Consider the following 19,895-nt stretch of genomic DNA (forward strand, 5'->3'; position numbering starts at 1 on the left):
TCCCAGGGAGCCAACCTTGTGGCACAGTGGGCCAGGAAGGGAGATGCTGTTGTTCTGCGGTCATATGGACAGGTTAGATTAGAACCCCGGGCTCCCCTCACAGGCACTGTACCCCCTTCTCAGCCCTCTACTGGTTCTGGGGTGAGGAGAGTCAGCCTCCTGTCATCTCACTACAGGCTTTTTTTTTTTTATCCTCACCTGAGGACATTTTTCCTTTTTCTGGTAGAGTGGGAGGGAGAGACAGGAACAGAGAGAGAGGGAGAGAGAGAAACATCGATGTGAAAGGGACACATCAAGTGGCTGCCACCCGCATGACCAACCAGGGCCGGGGACAAACTGCAACCGAGGCACGCGCCCTTAGCAGAAACCGAACCCGGGCCTCGGGACCGCAGGTCGACGCTCTAACCGCTGAGCCAAACCGGCCAGGGCTCACTACAGGCTTTCAATGACAGAGCAGCACAGTGACACAGCAGCACTTAAGTGTTTTCTAGAGCTGTCAAGATCTAGAGGAGGGGGAGCGAAAGGGGTCAATTCTTAGTCATAGCAGTGTCATTGCTCTCCACCCCAACGGCAAGGGGGAAACAAGTTTGCAGGCTTCTTTTATTGTCAGTGAAAAGAATCAGATACAGTCCAGAGACTAGTGAGGGAAGAGGGAAATGAGTCAGGAACCCTGGGATAAGACAAGATTTCATGTTATGGCTGGCTGGCCACTCCGCCACACAAGCTACAGAGATGTCCCTCCAAACAGGCTATAGGGTGTGGGTAATCACCCACCCACCAGGACTCCTATCCCATCCTTGGTCATAGCTAGTTCCACAGGCATTACTTGTCCCTCCCTTTAGCTCATGTTCCTACCTTAAGTCAGTGATGGGAACATTGCCAAAGTTCCCTAGCTTAACATTGCAAAGTACAGGAATTGCATGGGTCACTTTGAGAACTTATCCCTACTTTCCACTCTAAGAACCTATATGTCTTTAAATTGAGCTGTGGTTGGCTAGTTGTCATAATTCCATGTTTTGTAGGTACGTTCTAAAATGTACTTAATTTTGTAGTTTTGGAGCCAGTCATTCTTTTAGACCTTAAAAGTCACAGGTGGGAGGCCAGAGCCTGCACCCATACTGCTTAAATGGAGGAAATGGAATTCCCCAATGTACAAGGATTGACTGAGGCCTGGAGGGACTTGGGGCCACAGCATGGCTCCTGTGCTGTTTAAGCTGGATCTGCACTCTGGAGACCACAGAGGCATTTAGGAGCAGGTTCGAATGTTGGTAGAAGAGCATGATGGCTCACACAGGATGTAGTGTATCTCTAGGTGCTGGCGGATGGCTAACTCACAGTCATCTGCCCATTGCTCCACTTTATTATTTTTTTACTTTCAAGTTTTTTTGTTTAGCATTCATTTTTTGGATAAGTAGGACATTGGCAGAACTCCTAAGCCAAACACTAACGAAAAGTGAAGTGTTCCTCACTGGCCCAAGCCACCCAATTTCACCCTCCCTAAGAGGCAACCAAATATTGGTTTTTTTGTGTTTCCTTATAGTTATTTTAGGCATGTGACGTACAAGCAAATCCAGTTCTGATATTCGTTTTCCTCTTTTTAAAAATATAAATGGTGAAGACACTGATTTGCCCTTTTATTCACTCCTTGTAATTACAGATGATTCCATGTTGACACATAAAGAGAATCCTAATTCTTTGTAACCACTATGTAGTATTCTGTGTGGATGTACCATAGTTTACTTAACTAGTCCTTGTTGATGCACATTTAGATTAAAATATTCCTTTTATGATAGGATGTAAGCAGTCTTCATGTGCCTTCCTCTTTTCCACACACTTCTTTTAGGGAAGATACAGGAGTACCCAGCTTACTACTGCACACACTGGTCTAACCCTTCTTGATGGCCCCACATCAGGGACACCTTCCTAAATCAAAATAGCCACCCACTGGAAGGAAGCGCCACCACCTCTTAGTTTCTCAGAGTTTGCTTGTAAAATAGAATTCAAAAGCACATTTTAAAAATTACAACCAAGTGGGATTCATTCCAGGAAAGCAAGGATGGTTTAATATAATTTATTATAATAATATCTTAAGAAAAAGTCATCATTATCCTCATAAACGCAGAAAAGGCAGTTAACAAAATTCAGCATGCGTTCTGAATTAAAAAAAAAAAAACAGGTGCGCCTGGCTGGTATGGCTCAGTGGTTGAGCATCAACCCATGCCTAGAGAGGTCACTGGTTCAATTCCCAGTTAGGGCACATGCGCAGGTTGCAGACTCAATCCCCAGTAGGGAGTGTGCTGGAGGCAGCTGATCAATGTTTCTCTCTTATTGATGTTTATCTATTTCTCCCTCTCCTCTCCTCTCTCTAAAAATCAATAAAAACATTTTAAAATGAGGGGTGTGCCCTGGCCAGTTTGGCTCAGCAGTTAGAGAGTCGGCCTGCAGTCCAGAGAGACCCAGGTTCGGTTCCCGATAAGGGCATGTACCTCGGTTGCAGTTTTGTCTCCGGCCCTGATTGGGTTGTGTGGGTGTCAGCCACTCGATGTGTCCCTTTCACGTTGATGTTTCTCTCTCTCTCTCTCTCTTCCTCTCTCTCCCTCCCACTCTATCTGAACAAAAAATGGAAAAATGTCCTAGGGTGAGGATAAAAAAAAAAGGGGGGGTGTGTGCTTAATGGCTTTCCCTTCCCCTGCTACTTCCCCCTCGGCCCATTACCTTTGCCTTTCTCTCTCCTAAGCTCCAAGAATTCTTCTTTTGCTTCTGTAACTTGTTTCCTGAGCCTACGCAGCCCAGTTTTACTACCTCTGCAACTTTTAAAATAAACTTTCTCTTAGAATTTGAAAAATAAATAAAAATAGAAAAATAGAAAGTGGTAGGAATTGATAAATATATCCTCAGCCAGCATCTTAATGGAAACTTACTTTCCCACTAAAGTTGGGAACAAGGCAAAATTGCCCATTCTTGCCACTGTGACTTGGTAAGGTATGAGAGGATTAGCTAAAGCAAGAGGTAAAAAAAAGCAATTTGAGAAATCTGAATTTGAAAGAAAGGGATAAAGCCATGTATATTTGCAGATGATGTGATTATATTTCTGGAAAACTCAAAATCAACAGATTAAACTAGTGTAGACTTAAAACAATTTGATAAAGTAACAGGATGTAGCATTGACATACAGAAGTCAATAGCTAAAATCACCACTTAGGAAAGAAGGCCCCACTTACAACAGCAACAAAAATAAAATATAAAATAGTCCAAACTTTTCCAAAATTGTGCAAAGTCTTAATGAAAATCAAGAGAAATTTGAATAAAACATTCCTAAGTGACTCAGGAGACTTGGAACAAAAGGAAATATAAAAGTTCTTGGGAGTAATATGGAAGTTAAGAGCTAACACCGACCAGATACCAGAAAAATGGACCCTTCAACGGACAGACGACCTTTGAAGCCTCTCATTCCAGAAAACCAAAACCCATCACTCCAGTCAAGAGGAACGGAATGATGGAACCACCCTAACCCACCCAAAACTGCAAACGGTCACTTGACAAGAAAAACAAGTTTCAGAAGACCCCAGGCCTGACCAATCAAAGATGACCACATCTCCTCGGCTGAACGACCACCCCCCCAACCCTGAGTTTAAAAATCCCTAGTCTGTACAAGCCGATTGCTACTCTCTCCTTAGAGGTAGTCTGGCAGGCTAATTCCCAATAAACCTGCACTTCTGGAGACTATGAAAAAAAAAAAAAAAGTTCTTGGATAGGGTTTGACTGGTGTGGCTCAGTGTTTGAGCATCGACCCATGCACCAAGAGGTCACTGGTTTGATTCCCAGTCAGGGCACCTGCCCAGATTGTGGGCCTGATCTCCAGTGGAAGGCATGCAGGAGGCGGCCAATTGATGTTCTCTCTCGTCGATGTTTCTCTCTCTCTCCATTCTTCTCTCTCTAAAATCAATAAAGGGGGGGGGGAGTTCTTGGATAGGAAGACTATTATAAAGGAGCCTAGAGTTCTTAAATTAGTTTATAATTGTAATGTTATCAAAATGTGATATTTTTTTTTAAGTCAAATTGAGTTGCTTCTAACATTCATATACAAAAACAATCAGGAGTGGCCAGAAGAATCTGGGGAGGGGGAGAAGCATTCAACCCTAGCTGATATTAAAACCTAATAAAGACACTCTCATTAAAACAGCAGTGTACAAGGAGACAAATCCACTTCCATTCCATTCCTAGGACAGAATGGAAAGTTCAGAAATAGATCCAAGTGAATATGGAAAGTTGGAATATGGCTAGACTGACATCTCAAATCAATAGAGGAAGGACAGACTTAACTAAATGATATTGGGGCAACTAGATCGCAATTTGGAAAAAGATCAAATTGAATCTTTACCTCATTCCAAAAACTAGAATAAGTTCCAATGGATCAGAGATATAAATGTAAGAAATAAGATCACACAAGTACTCGCCCTGGCCGGTTTGGCTCAGCGGTTAGAGTGTCGGCCTGCGGTCTGGAGAGACCCGGGTTCAGTTCCCGCTAAGGGTATGTACCTCGGTTGCAGTTTGTCCCCGGCCCTGGTCGGTTGTGTGGGTGGCAGCCACTCGATGTGTCTCTTTCACGTTGATGTTTCTCTCTCTCTCTCTCTTCCTCTCTCTCCCTCCCACTCTATCTGTACAAAAAATGGAAAAATGTCCTCGGGTGAGGATAAAAAAGAAAAATCACACAAGTACTAAATAAACCATGGAATTTCCTTATAAGTCTTGTATTGGGGAAGAAACAAACAACTATGTCTCAAAATCCAAAAGAAATAAAATATTGATAAATTAGACAAAAACAATTAAAAAATTTAATTATCACCCTAGGACATTTTCCCATTTATCTTCAGATAAAGTGGGAGGGAGAAAGAGAGAGAGAAAAACATCAAGATGAGAGAGCGACACATCGATTAATTGCCTCCCACACGACCCGGACCAGTGCCAGGGACCAAACTGCAACTGAAGTACATGCCCTTGCCCAGAATTGAACCTGCAACTCTGGTCCGTGGGCTGATACTCTAACCGCTGAACCAAACTAGCCAGAGCCCAAGAATATTTTTACATTGATTTTTAGATAGAGTGGAAATGAGGGGGGGAGGGAGAGAGAGAAGCATCGATGTGAGATGTGAGAGAGAGATATCAATTGGTTGCCTCCTGCATGACCCCTACCGGGGCTAGGGATTGGACCTGCAACCCAAGTACGTGCCCTTGACCCAGAATCTAACCCATGATCATTTAGTCTGTGGGCTGATCCTCTAACTTCTGAGCCAAACTGGCCAGGGCAGGACAAAAAAAAAATTTTTTTTTTATCCTCACCCGAGGACATTTTTTTCCATTTTTTGTTCAGATAGAGTGGGAGGGAGAGAGAGGAAGAGAGAGAGAGAGAGAAACATCGACGTGAAAGGGACACATCGAGTGGCTGCCACCAGCACGACCAACCAGGGCCGGGGACAAACTGCAACCGAGGTACATGCCCCTAGCGGGAACCGAAACCAGGTCTCTCCGGACCGCAGGCCGATGCTCTAACCGCTGAGCCAAACCGGCCAGGGCGGACAAAAAATTTTAAGATAACTTTCGCATGGCAAAAAAAATAAGGCCAAGTCAAAAGATAATTGACAAACCGAAAGGGGGAATATTTGCAATCATATCACGAAGAGCTAATAACCCTAATATATAAAGAGCTCCTGGAAATTAAGAAGACCAAAAATCAGTTAGGGGGGAAAAGCAAATGATAAGAGAACACAGAAGAAATAAACCTTACATTTTGGAAAAGATGCTCAGTCACACTCAATAGTAAGAGTAATGGGGTGGTGAACACATAATATGCAGGTGATATATACCCAAGACCTATATAATTTCATTAACCCATGTCACCCCAATAAATTTAATTAATAAAAAAAAAGAGAGACATGGTAACTTCTTAATTTTTTGAGGAGGCTCCATGCTGGTTTTCCTAGTGGCTTTACCAGAATATACTACAGATTATGTATCATAGAAATGTACACTTGAAACCTATATAATCTTATTAGCCAATGTAGCACCAATACATTTAATTTTTTAGACTGTGAGTAATGCCCATTTAAAACTACATCAAAACCCGGCTGGAGTGGCTCACTTGGTTGCAGGTAGTCCTGTGCACCAAAATGTTGCCGGTTCGATTCCCAGTCAGGGCACATGTCTGGGCTGCAGGTTTGATCCCCAATCAGGGAGTGTGTGGAAGGCAATAGATCAAGGTTTTCTTTCTCATATTACAAATCGTCCCCAGCTCTGGCTGGGGTCATGTGGGAGGCAGCCACTTAATGTGTCCTTTTCATGTCGATGTTTCTTTTTCTCTCTCTCTCTTCCTCTCTCTCCCTCCCACTCTGTCTGAACAAAAGTGGAAAAAGTATCCTTGGGTGAGGATAAAAACAAACAAACAAAACAAAAAAATCAAAATACCATTTCATACCTAAGCAGGTTGACAAACATCCCGAAGTTTCACAGCATTCTTTGTTGTGGCTGTGAGGAAACGGGCACTATTATCTATTGCTGGTGGCAATGCAGAATGAAGAGTGTGGTGATAAGTAGCAAAACAACCTATGCATTTCTTTTTACTCCAGCAACCCCACTCCTAAGAACCTATCCTAAAGGTACTCGCAAAGTTATCCAAGGACACCCAAAGGTGTAGCATTGTTTGTAGTGGACAAAGACTACAAATGGCTTACTGTCTGTCAGTAAGTTGTTCAACAACATAGTGCCCATAAATGAAGAATGCTGCTGCACTCAATGGAATACTACATGTGAAAAGGAACATGGAAGACCTCTTGACGCTGATACGAGATTTTTCAGAGTATATTGTAAAGTTTAAAAAAAATGAAGACTAGTATTTACAGAACGCTAGTTTTTGTGTGAGAAGGAGGGTCACACACACCACTTTATATTTGCAAAAAGAAACATCAGAAAGACAAACCAAAAAAAATAAAAGTGGATGCCCTGGTTGGTTTGGCTCAGCAGTTAGAGTGTTGGCCTGCGGTCTGGAGAGACCCGGGTTCGGTTCCCGCTAAGGGCACGTACCTTGGTTGCAGTTTGTCCCCGGCCCTGGTTGGGTCCTGTGGGTGGCAACCACTCGATGTGTCCCTTTCACATCGATGTTTCTCTCTCTCTCTCTCTCTCTCTCTCTCCCCTTCCCTCCCTCCCACCCTCCCTCCCTCCCTCCCTCCCACTCTATCTGAACAAAATATCGAAAAATGTCCTCGGGTGAGGATAAAATAAAATAAAATAAATAAAAGTGGTTGTTGATGGCACAATTTGGGGGTGGGTGGTAGACAGCGATGAATGGCAAAGAGCTCTCTCTGAATATACCTTTTTATGGGGATTTGACTTTCAAAGCATTAATTCTAAACTTCTAGCCCTGGCCAGTTTGGCTCAGCAGTTAGAGCGTCAGCCTGCGGACCAGGAGGCCCGGGTTCGGTTCCCACTAAGGGCACATACCTCAGTTACAGTTTGTCCCCGGCCCTGGTTGGGGTCATGTGGGTGGCAACCACTCAATGTCTCTCTCTCTCTCTTCCTCCCTTTCTCCCTCCCGCTCTATCTGAAAATAAATGCAAAAATATCCTTGGATGAGGATAAAAAATATATATATATATATTTTTAGAGAAAGAAGGGAAAGAGATAGAATCATCCATGTGAGAGAGAAACACTGATCGGCTGCCTTCTGCACTCCCCCTACCAAGGATCAAGCCTGAAACCTGGGCATGTGCCCTGACTGGGAATTGAACTGGGACCTTTCAGTCCATGGGACAACACTCCATCCACTGAGCCACACTGGCCAGACTACAAATAAATCTAAACTTCCTTCTGTAGTTTTATTTTTAGTCATTAATATTGACACTATATATTATTTGAAAACTATTTTGCATTATTTGAGATTATTTAAATGAGTATGTTCATGGTATTAGGAACCAAAATTTTTAGGGAAAGAGAAAATGCTATGGTGTTAAGTGTAAGCTGGAAACATCAGTATGAACTTGTGATTTTTATTTTTTCCTTTCAAGAGTGTGTTTCCTAGCTCTGTACCCTGGAAAAACCTGGAAACAATGACAACTCAGTAGCCATGAAAACCTCGGGCATCTAGACCAGACACCACTAGAAAAGAACTCCTTGGAGAAATGGCCCATTCCAGGACTGGGCAGAAAATGTGAACGGTGCCAGTAGGAAGTCTTGCGTCAGAAAGTAATTTTTTTTTTCATTTATCATTACATAGAGTGGGAGGGAGGGAGAAAGAGAGAACCATCAATGTGATAGAGCCATGTCAACTGGTGGCCTCCCGCATGACCTGACCAGGGCCTGGGACAAACCACAACTGAGGTGCATGCCCTTGATTGGAATCAAACCTGCGACTCACTGGTCCAGGGTCCGACGCTCTAACTGCTGAGCCAAACTGGCCAGGACCCAGAAAGTAATTTTTAAAATAGCTTCTGTCTTTTTGTCGAAAAGGACACAAGTGACACTGTGAAAGGGCTCCTCTTGGCCAAAGATGTGACAACATGAGCACCACCAACAAAAAAAGAAAGACTGTAGTTGATGAACACACATTAAATATATGAAGGCCCATGAGTTCATAATGATGAGAGAGAACAAAACAAAGAAAAACAAAATAATGAAACTCACTGCCACCATTGGAACTAGGACACCGGCACCTTCGTCTGAAAATTGACCATTAAAGGGAAAGAGAATCATTCATCCTACCTGTCTGGTAGGAACTCTATTTCAGGATAACCAAATAGCCCTCACTGAGGATGGAAATTTTTTCTTTAAGGAAGAAGTCCAGCTAATCAGTGTAGAAAAAAGTAACCAGAAAAGAAAGTTACAAAACCATGATGAAATCAGAGGCTGATGGGCATTTTACAGCAGTCATTATTTGACCCTGTAGATTGTTTAGAGATGCCACAACAAAATATGACAGATTGGGTGACTCAAACAACAGTTCTGAAAGCTGGAAGTCCAAAGTCAAGGTGTCAGCAGGGTTGGTTTCCCCCAAGCCTCTTTTCTTGGCCTGTGGATGGCTGTCTTCTCCCTGTCCTCAGTGGTCTTCCCTCGGTGTGTGTCTATGTCGTGATCTCTTCTTATAAGGGCACAAGTCAGATTGGATTAGCGACCACCTAAACGACTTCTTTTAACTTAATCACCTCTTTAAAGACCCTATCTCCAAATACAGTCATATTCTGAGGTCATGGGGATTAGGACATACGGATTTGGATGGGGGGCCCAATTCAGGTCAAAGCAGACCCCTTACTAAGAGTGTGGCAAACAGGCATAAAGGAGCCTCCTGAAATAATCACAGCACTCTACACCAGACTCACACTGATCTATGTTCCAGCAAGCAGGGGAAGAAGCAGACCATTGAGGAACAGAGTATCACAGCCATGCAGCATCAGAATTGGAAAGAAAACTTTCCAGCTGGCGCTAAGCCATGGACATCTCTCGGGACAACTGGCACAAGAGCTGCAAAGGCAAGAGCCCTACCACAAGAAGAGAAAATATGAGCTGGGCACCCTGCTGCCAGCACTAAGATTGGCCCCTGTCACATACACACAGTCTGTGTGTGGAGTGGCAGCAAGAAGTACCCCACCTTGAGGCTGGACGAGGATAACTCCTCCTGAGGCTCCAAGTATTGTAGTGCAAAACAAGGATCATTGATGTTGTCTCAGATGCATCCAACAACAAACTGGTCCACACCAAAACCCTAGTAAAGAACTGCATCGTGCTCATGACAGCAGCCCATACCGAAAGCGGTACGAGTTCCACTCTGCACTGTGCCTGGGCCGCAAGAACAAGGTAAGCTGGCTTCTGAGGAGGAAGAGATTTTTTGTTGTTGTTAATGTTCACCCGAGGATATTTTTTCAGTAATTTTTAGGTAGAGTGGAAAGGAGCCTGGCCAGTGTGGCTCAGTGGTTGAGCATCGACCCATTTACCAAGAGGTCACCGGTTCGATTCCTGGTCAGGGCACATGCCCAGGTTGTGGGATCGATCCCCAGTGGGGGCCATGCAGGAGGTGGCCAATTGATGTTCTCTCTCATCGATATTTCTATCTCTCTCTCCCTCTCCCTTCCTGTCTCTCTAAAAATCAATAAAGAGAGGGAAAAAATAAAGATAGAGTGGAAAGGAGGGAGAGGGAGAGAGAAAAAAAAAGACACATCAATCGGTTGCCTCCCACATGAACCCAGGTACCTGTCCTTGACCAGGAATCAAACTCGAGACCCTTCAGTCAGCATGTAGACACTCTAACCGCTGAGCCAAATTGGCCAGAGCAAGGAGGAAGAAATTTTAAACAAAAAATTATCAAAGAAAATTCAGAAGAAATATGATGAAAGGGAAAAGAATGCCAAAATCAGTGATCTTCTAGAGGAGCAGTTCCAGCAGGCAAGCTGCTTACGTGCTTTATTCCAAGACCAGGCCAGTGAGCCCATGCAGACGGCTATGTGCTGGAGGGCAAGGAGCTAGAGTTCTATCTGAGGGAAATCAAGACCCAGAAAGGCAAATAAATTCCCCTCCCTCCGATCTTAACTCATGTAATAACGGTGTTTATTGTTCTAAAACAAAAAGAAAAAGAAAGAAGGAAGGGAGGGAGGGAAGGGAAGGGAAGGGAAGGGAAGGGAAGGGAAGGGAAGGGGGAAGGGAAGGGGGAAGGGAAGGGAAGGGGGAAGGGAAGGGGGAAGGGAAGGGGGAAGGGAAGGGGGAAGGAAGGGGAAGGAAAGGAAGGAAAGAAAAAAGAAAAGAAAAGAAAAGAGAAGAGAAGAGAAGAGAAGAGAAAAGAGAAAAGAAAAGAAAAGAAAAGAAAAGAAAAGAAAAGAAAAGAAAAGAAAAGAAAAGAAAAGAAAAGAAAAGAAAAGAGAAAAGAAAAGAAAAGAAAAGAACTCTGCAAGCACAGCACAGTTTTTCCCCACTTTCTCAAATCCACCTCCTGGGTCCCGGTGAACATTCAGGGAGGGACCTGACTCCTCCTATCACATTTAAACAGGAAACCAGCTATGGCAGAGACAACTAAGCATGCATGCCACCCGCTAGAAGTTCACATCAACGCCTACAAAGTATGATAAACAATCTGAGTTCTGAACTAGACTCTAGACACACTACCAACTTACAGGAAACAGAAAGGAGAGAAGAGCATGGTAGAAAAGAATAATTTGGCAATCAGCAAAATCCACACAATGCAAAATAAAATGAGCCAGAAACTCGCTTCTTCAATAAATAAAATGTCAAGGAAACAAAAGCAACAGAGGTGGAAGGAGCACCTATAGATGAAAAGAAATGTCAGAGATATAGCAACCAATTTCAGTGGGTCAACCTCACTTAAATCCTGATCAAAACAGCCCTGGCTAGGTAGCTCAGTTGGTTAGAGCACCATCCCCTATACACCAAGGTTGTGGGTTCAATCATTGGTCAGGGCACATACAAGAATCAACCAATGAATGCGTGCATAAGTGGAACAACAAATTGATATTTCTCTCTCTGTCCCTTTCTCTCTCTCTCTCTCTCTCTCTCTCTCTCATCAATCAATAAAAAAAATTAGAAGGTGGTCTAATTTCTTTTTTAAAAAATCCTGATTTAGCACTGGCCAGTTTGGCTTAGCGGTTGGAACATGGGCCTGTGGAAGGAAGAGTCGTGAGTTCGATTCCAGTCAAGAGCACATAACTCAGTTGTGGTTTGGTCCCCGGCCCTGGTCAGAGTTGTGTGGGAGGCGGCCAGTCAATGTGTCTCTCTCATATCGATGTTTCTCTCTCTCTCTTTCTCTCCCCCCCCCCACTCTGTCTAAAGATAAATGGAAAAGTATCCTTGGGTGAGAATTAAAAATAAATAAATAAAATTAAATTTAAAATCCTGATTATAACAAGATATGAAAAGAAAAAGGTTTTGAGATGTTCATGGAAATTTGAATTTTGATCTGATAACACTAAGGTGTAATAATGGAAGTGTTATGATTTTATAAAACTCGTTTTTAGAAAATATATACTGAAATATTTATGGATTGTAAAAAGTACAAAACATATGGAACCTAAATCTAAGTACCCTTATGGCTAACTTTCAGTGGACAGGGCAGACCAGGGCCGGAAGGAGACAAGGTGAACGGCGCTGTAAGGAAGTGAAGGGACAAATCCCAGACGTGAGATGCTGTACAGGATAACTGCCCCAGATTTTCAATGGGTCAAGGGCAGCAAGCAGGGAGAACAGCTTCCCATGGATTAGGAGAGATGTGGACCTGGTTTTACTCCTAAATCTAACCAGCTGGGAATTAAAGTGACATTTTTCAGACACTGGGGAAGTGCAAATAAGGACTAGGCATCAAATGGTCTCAAGGAGTTAATATCAATGGTGTTGGCAGTGGTTGGGTGAGGAAGTGCCCGTAAAGGTACCTGATTCTCTGGTCTTGGCCCTCACCTCAAATGAAGAAACTGAGACTGCCTCCTGCCCCCAAGCAGAGAAGAAAAAAGTCAACCCCTCAGGAACTGCCAAAGGGAGAACAAGAACAACAACAACAAAAAGTGCCCTGGCCGGTTTGGCTCAGCGGCTAGAGCGTCAGCCTGCGGTCCAGAGAGACCCAGGTTCGGTTCCTGCTAAGGGCATGTACTTCGGTTGCAGTTTGTCCCCGGCTCTGGTTGGTCGTGCGGGTGGCAGCCACTCGATGTGTCCCTTTCACGTCGATGTTTCTCTCTCTCTCTTCCTCTCTCTCCCTCCCACTCTATCTGTACAAAAAATGGGAAAATGTTCTCGGGTGAGGATGAAAAAAAAAAGAACAACAAAAAGTGATTGAACATATTGATGAAGTACAAATGAACAAGCCAGTGAAGAGAGTTTGAAAGTAGAACAGAAATATAACAAACTCCACCAACCATTTTTTTTTCAGAAGAGGTCAGAATTGATTACCAAAATCCCCAATTTTGGGATAACAACATTTGTCAACCATCCACAGTGTCTGCACTGCTTGAGGAAGAGGATGACAAGAGTTGAAGCGACAGAATTTGAAGATATTAAATCAGGTTACAGGCCCAGCCGGTGTGACTCAGTGGTTGAGCGTCGACCCATGCACTAAGAGGTCGCCAGTTCAATTCCAGGTCAGGGCACAAGCCCAGGTTGTGGGCCCAATCCCCGGGGCAGGTGGGCATGCAGGAGGTGGATAATCCATGTTCTCCCTCATCAATGTTTCTATCTTTCTCTCCCTCTCCCTTCCTCTCTCTCTATAACATCAATAAAGAAAAAAAAAATTTAAATCAGGTTACAGAATAGATTTTTATTTTGATGAAAATCCTTACTTCAAAAATAAAGTTCTCTCCAAAGAATTTCATCTGAATGATAGTGGTGATCTACCTTCAAAGTCCACTAAAATCAAATGGAAATCTGGACAGGATCTGAGTAAATGTTCAATTCAAACACAGTATAAAGTTATCAGGAAGAGACAGTATGAGGAAGCAGAGAGCTTCTTTACTGGCCGTTCTGATGCAGGTGCAGATGAGTTAGAAGACATTGAAGATGACACTTGGCTAAATCCACTTGCAGTGCTACTTGGTTCCTGACATGATGATGACAAAGGGGAAAGAGAAGGGGAGGGGGAGGAGAAAGAGAGGAAGAGGAAGAGGAAGAAGAAAGGTTGGAAGATATTGATGAAGAAGGTGAGAAGATAAAGATGAAGAGTGGGAGGGAGGAGAGGAAGGTGAAGGAGAAGATGACTAATGGAACACTGATGGGTTCCAATCTTTTTAAATTTTCTCCATGGAGCAAGTTGTGTTCTCTCTCTCTCTCTCTCTCTCTCTCTCTCTCTCTCTCTCTCTCTCTCTTCCTCTTATGCCCAGTCACTCTGTTTTTGAGGTCTCTTTTTGCTCCTTTACACCATGGTTCTCACTTTATTTGGGGAGTTGGGGGGGCATACCTTGAGCGGAATACAGTGGGAAAAGAATTTCTGCCACTCTCTGTTTCAAATCCATTTTTATCCCTTCCTGTCTCAAGAAAAACTTTATGGACTCAACATTACTGTGCTTCATGGTTAAAAAAAACACAACCTTCTGCTCCCTTAGCCCTATGGGAAGCTGGAGGGTGCTAGGCCCATGTGTAGTAGTGCATAGAATTCTAGCCTTTTTCCTCCTTTATATATTGGGCTCAGAGATGACACTGTGTCTCTATGTGATTATGGACGGTTAGCATACACCAACATGTCTCTGTCTACTTCCTCTTGTTTAAAAAAAGAAAGAAAAAATTTTAAAAAGGGGGTTATAGGTCAGCAAAGGGTAGGTGTGAGATGTTTGGGTAGGTTAAGTGGGCATTTTGACAACATGATTTCTCCTTTGGCATGTTTAATTATGATGTGTAACAGACATTCTTGCAGTTTAAGATGACATTTTAAAGATAAAATTCTCGCCCTGGCCGGTTTGGCTCAGCGGTTGGAGCGTCGGCCTGCGGTACAGAGAGACCCGGGTTTGGTTCCTGCTAAGGGCATGTACCTCGGTTGCAGTTTGTCCCCGGCCCTGGTTGGTCGTGCGGGTGGCAGCCACTCGATGTGTCCCTTCACACTGATGTTTCTCTCTCTCTCTTCCTCTCTTTCCCTCCTGCTCTATCTGAACAAAAAATGGAAAAATGTCCTCGGGTGAGGATTAAAATAAATAAATAAATAAAGAGAAAATTCTCTCCTAAAGATGAAAAAGCAAAGCAAAACAAAAACATATCATCAGCAATCACAAGACATTTTAACACAGATAAAGCAAATGTAGTCAAACTTCCATAATGGTTTGATCTGGGTACATGGAGTCCTTAGACTGTTCCAATTCTTTGCATGTTTGAAATCTGGCATCACACAAATACCAAAGATTTCCTTGCTGGCCTTTCCACTCAAGGGAGCATAGTACACACAAATGCCACAAACCCTTCTCTCTTCTGGTGAGGACAGCGATCGACATGGGTGTCTTCATGCTCTCCGGTGCTTCCAAGCTTTTCCAGAGCTGAGCCGTGTTTTACTGCCAGCACTGTTATTTTAGACTTTGAATTCTATCAGCTTCCTTCTTCTACTTAATATTTTAAAAGGCAATAACAGCACTTAAGTATGGAAAGTGAATGTCACTTGCCTCAAAGCTAACTGTAAAACAAATATATAACAATGCTAATAGTCTGGTGTTGATACTGAATGAAGGTCAAATAAGATGTTGCCCTTGGGGGAAGGTGGGAGAAGGGTGCAAGGGAAAACTTTCTACCATTTTGGCAATGTCCAGTGAGGCTATAGTTAAAAGGTTTTTTAAAAATACATAATTAGCCCTGGCTGGTTGCTCAGTGGTTAGAGCATTGGTCCGTGGACCAGTGGGTTGCAGGTTTGATTCTGATCAAGGGCATGTACCTCAGTTGTGGTTCATCCCCAGCCCTAGTCGAAGGCAACCGGTCAATATGTCCCTCTCACCTTGATGTTTCTCTCTCTCTCCCTCCCTCCCACTCTATCTGAATATAAATAGAAAAATATCCTTGGGTGAGGGTTAAAAAAGAAATAAATAAAATAAAAATACATAATTATTTTTAAATGTTCTTCCATGAACCTCATAAAATTAGTCTTTTGTCCCCTAGTGCAGGTGACAACTTTGGGAGAAATATCAGCCCAGATAAATGGGCCCCCTAGCCTTGGGACCTTCTTACAATAATCAGAGCTACACATAGATTGTCTGGTCTTTCCCACTACCCATGATCAGAGTACATCCTGGGGGGCTTCCTGTGTATTCGTGTGACATACAATGCCCACTAAGAGCTAGGCCAGACTCTGAACCCAGTTCTGTCTCCACTACCTAAATTGTGTGACTCTGGGCAAAAACAAAAACAAAACACGGACCTCCATGAAAAAGCAGGATGCTGGAAATGTTCTTGTACTGGGCTCTGTAAAAGCTCAGGACCAGTTCACACTGCTGTTACCATGGGGACATGTAGGCCCCATGTTGCCAAGTCAGGCGATTTTCAAGAGAAGCTGGGAATTTTGATGTGGCATCTCATTTTTAAAAGTGGGCCACTAATTTAAAATTTAAAAAGGGCCAAAAACTCTAGAGTCCAAATTGAACACATCAGTGGCACAAATGAGGCCGAAAGGCTAGAGCTTTATAGCCTTTGTTCCAAGACTTTGTGGCTACTTATGGAGTCTAATCATCTGACATTTGTGACTAGAAGCCTATTTTTTTTTTAATGAAGTCTTTTTTTCCCTTTATTGATTTTAGAGAAACAGAAAGTGAGAAGGAGAGCTAGAAACATCGATGAGAGAGAACATCGATTGGCTGCCTCCTGCATGTCCCCCACTGGCGATCAGGCCCACAACCTGGGCATGTGCCCTGACTGGGAATCGAACTGGCAAACCCTTGGTGCATGGGTCAACACTCAACCACTGAGCCACACCAGCCGGGCTGGAAGCCTATTTTAGGGCAGCTGCTGGCTCAGGGCTGACGAGGGCAGAGAAGTCCAGAATTGTCCAGTGGAGGTGTGAATAAAGGGCAGGGCCCCTCCTGCCCTGAGGGCAGCTGTCCTGGCCCAGCAACTTTTGTTTGATTCCTGCTTGGACTTTGAAGACATTTCAACTGTAATCCAGGAAAAGCCTGGAGGCCTACAGCCTGCCTCCATTTCTCTTTTCCTGTTCATCCATTTCCAAATGCTCCAGAGCTTGATGTTCAGGTGCCTGGTAAAAGTCTGAGCCGTCGGAAGATCACATCCACAATACAAGGCCGATGTAGAGCAAAATAGTGTTATTGCATGTGCCTGGGTGCAGGCAGGCTGGACCCGAAAAAGGAGTCAGCCTCGAATAACAGTTGTAGGTTATATACTCTGCTTCCAGCTTTCAGCATTCCTGCTGACGTACTCTGCCTGGCCCATTGTCCACTTTGCAGTTGGACTGGTCTGATATCATATCCTGCATCTGCTAGGTGATTCATTGTCTTGCGGATAACCCGCTAATCCTCACTCAACAGAAGGCTGAGCAAAGGTCATGCAAGCAACACATTTTTCATAGTTTCTGCCTTTTGAAAGCTTTTGCCTTTACCCTTTAAAATGTTATTAACCCTTTCACCCTGATGGGCCTTTTTATAAAGTCAGCATTGCTGATGTGTAAAAAAATCTGAAGAAATTCACTCCAACTTGCCAAGCACTGGCTAGCTCCTCCTTCATCACTCAGCTCTCCAGTGTTCCTGCTTCATGGGGGGCCACCTGGACCACCCAAAATGAAATAGCGTACCTCTAGGACGTCATTCTGTCTTCTGTTCTTCACTGCACTTACCTCTACCAGACATTTTTTGTTTTACATGTCACTTATTGCTCTGGCTATTGGCATTCTAAGAGCAGGGACCACTCTGTCTCATGAACTCCCTAGATGAATGAATAATTGTATTCCATCTTTATGGCCCAGAGATGCTGCTAAACCCCCTGCTACTCAATGGGCAGAAACTGTGCAGGGAGATATTAAAATGACATTGTCCCTGTCCTCATAGAGCTCTTTAGCTATTCACCTGGTTCTAGATGCTTCTAACAACCTGACTGTCCTTTGATAATATAAAACTCCATATCCCTCTGGTCATCTCCCCTCCCCCCAAGTCTTACCCATTCAGATCTCCATCCAAGGTGGGAAGAATGGCTTCATGCCTCCCACATTTGGGTCACTCACAATGCACTCAGACTCCTTGGCCTGCTTCAGCTTCCAGAGGAAGTCATCGAGGAAGCTGTGGTTCTCTGGGCAGGACAGCATATTGTCATTGATCATATCTCGGATAATACCCTGGGAAGAAAAGGGGTGGGTGCATCAGTACCCAGGGGCCCTCACCTACAAGGTCACCTTGGCAAATTCTCTTCCTCAGCCTGGATCTCAGGTGAATTCGGGGAAAAGCTACTTCACCCAGTACCTGAGATTTTGAATCTGCTCCAATGCCCCGAGGCCTCTGGAAGCACTTCTAAGAAATGGGCACAGCGACTGTCTACTGGCAAATATCCACCATGTGTCAGGCTGACTGAGTCTCATTTACTCATCACTACCACTTTACAGGTAGGTACTGTGGTGACCTTCATTTTACAGGTAAAGAAACAGGTACAGAGAAGGGGCTAATGACTTATGTTCCCAGGGTCACAAAGGGAATAATTACTAGCTAATTTTATTGAGTGCTTCTTAAGTGACAGGCACTCTGCCAAGCACTTTATAAGAATAATGTCATTCAGCCTTGGCCAGTGTGGCTCAGTCAGTTGGAACATCGTCCCATATACTGGAAGGTGTCAGGTTCGATTCCCAGTCAGGGCACATACCCAGGTTGGAGGTTTGATCCCAGTTGGGGCACATGCGGGAGGCAACTGATCAATGTTTCTCTCTGACATAGATGCTTCTCTCACTCTTCCTTCCTCTCTCTAAAATAAAATAAAAAATAAAAACGTCCTGAGGTGAAGATTGAAAATGAGAGAGAGACTGGCCAATTTGGCTAAGTGGAGTATCGGCCAGCAGACTGAAGGGTCACAGGTTCGATTCCTGACCAAGGGCATGTAACTGGGTTGCACATTCAATCCCCTGCCCTATAGGGGTTGCAAGGGAGGCAAATGTCTGTTTCACATTGATGTTTCTCTCTCTCTTTCTTTCTCTCTCTCTCCCTCCCTCCCTTCCACTCTATCTAAAAAATCGATGGAAGAGCCCTGGCCGGTTTGGCTCAGCTGTTAGAGCGTTGGCCCGTGGAGCAAAGAGTTGTGGGTTCAATTCCGATCAAGGGCATGTACCTTGGTTGTGGTTCAGTCCCCAGCCCTGGCCCTGGTCAGGGTCCTGCGGGAGGCAGATAGTTGATGTGTCTCTCTCACATCGATGTCTCTCCCTCTCTCCCACTCTGTCTGAAGATAAATGGAGGGTTGAAAAAATAAAAATCAATGGCCCTGGTGGGTTTGGCTCAGCAGTTAAGAGTGTCGGCAGTGGAGCAGAGAGTTCGGGTTTGGTTCCTGCTAAGGCCATGTACCTCAGTTGTAGTTTGTCCCTGGCCCTGGCTGGGGTCGTTTGGGTGGTGACACTCGATGTGTCTCTCTCACATGATGTTTCTCTCTCTTTCTCTTCCTCCCTCCCTCCCTCCCTCCCTCCCTCTCTATCTGAAGATAAATGTAAAAATGACCTCGGGTGAAGATAGAAAAAAATAAATAAGTAAAAAAAAATTTAATCAAGAGTATTCTCGGATGAGGCTTAACAACAACAAAAAAGAGAATATGTTTTCTAACCCTTACCAAAGATTCTCACTTTGGGTCTAGCTGCTCTACAGCTAGAGGCTCAGGGCAACAAAACAGTGGTCAGGTGAGGAGCTTCCACGGGGAGTTTCCAGGAATTTTGTCCCAATGTATCCCCTTCTTCCCTCTGCCCCTGCACCCATGAGCTCTCACCGTGGGCATCAGGAGCCCCTGCAGCATGATATCACAGATTTTCCATCCCTGCTGGGTGCTGCCTTGGATCTCCTGCTGCAGCAGCTGACCCAGCCCCTCGTGGCAGAACCCATAATTAGTTGCCACGTTCTTTCACTGAATCCCTTTGCCACAGCCTGGGCCACCCATCACAAAGATGGTCAGGGGGTACTTGAAGATGTCCGCAGTGCCTGGGGAAAACAGAGGGAGAGTGGTTGGTACCTGTAGGTGCCAATGGGCACTGATGTGATTGTGTCCACAGCTCAGTGCATGTCCTTGGGGTGACAATGGACACAGGTCTGCTGGCATACTTACTTTTGCCCTAGGCATCTGAGGATGGGTATTCAGGCCCAGTAGTGTATCCAGGCATGGCATACATTACTGCTGCTGTGGGTTCTGTGGATGAGGATGTGAACCTGTGCAGGCCTCCTTGCATACAGCATCTCCTTGAAGCATCATAATTCTATCATCCCATTTTACAG

At 44.2% G+C, this 19,895-nt stretch overlaps 2 pseudogenes; both read left to right on the top strand.

Moving 5' to 3' along the window:
* The first annotated feature begins 8,084 nt into the window (after positions 1 to 8,084).
* On the top strand, positions 8,085 to 10,547 carry LOC118615851 (annotated as a pseudogene).
* A 486-nt stretch (positions 10,548 to 11,033) lies between these two features.
* On the top strand, positions 11,034 to 13,731 carry LOC118643890 (annotated as a pseudogene).
* Positions 13,732 to 19,895: the final 6,164 nt, after the last annotated feature.

This window comes from Molossus molossus, unplaced genomic scaffold, assembly GCF_014108415.1.
Source record: "Molossus molossus isolate mMolMol1 unplaced genomic scaffold, mMolMol1.p scaffold_m16_p_4, whole genome shotgun sequence".
NCBI classification, from domain to species: Eukaryota; Metazoa; Chordata; class Mammalia; order Chiroptera; family Molossidae; genus Molossus; species Molossus molossus.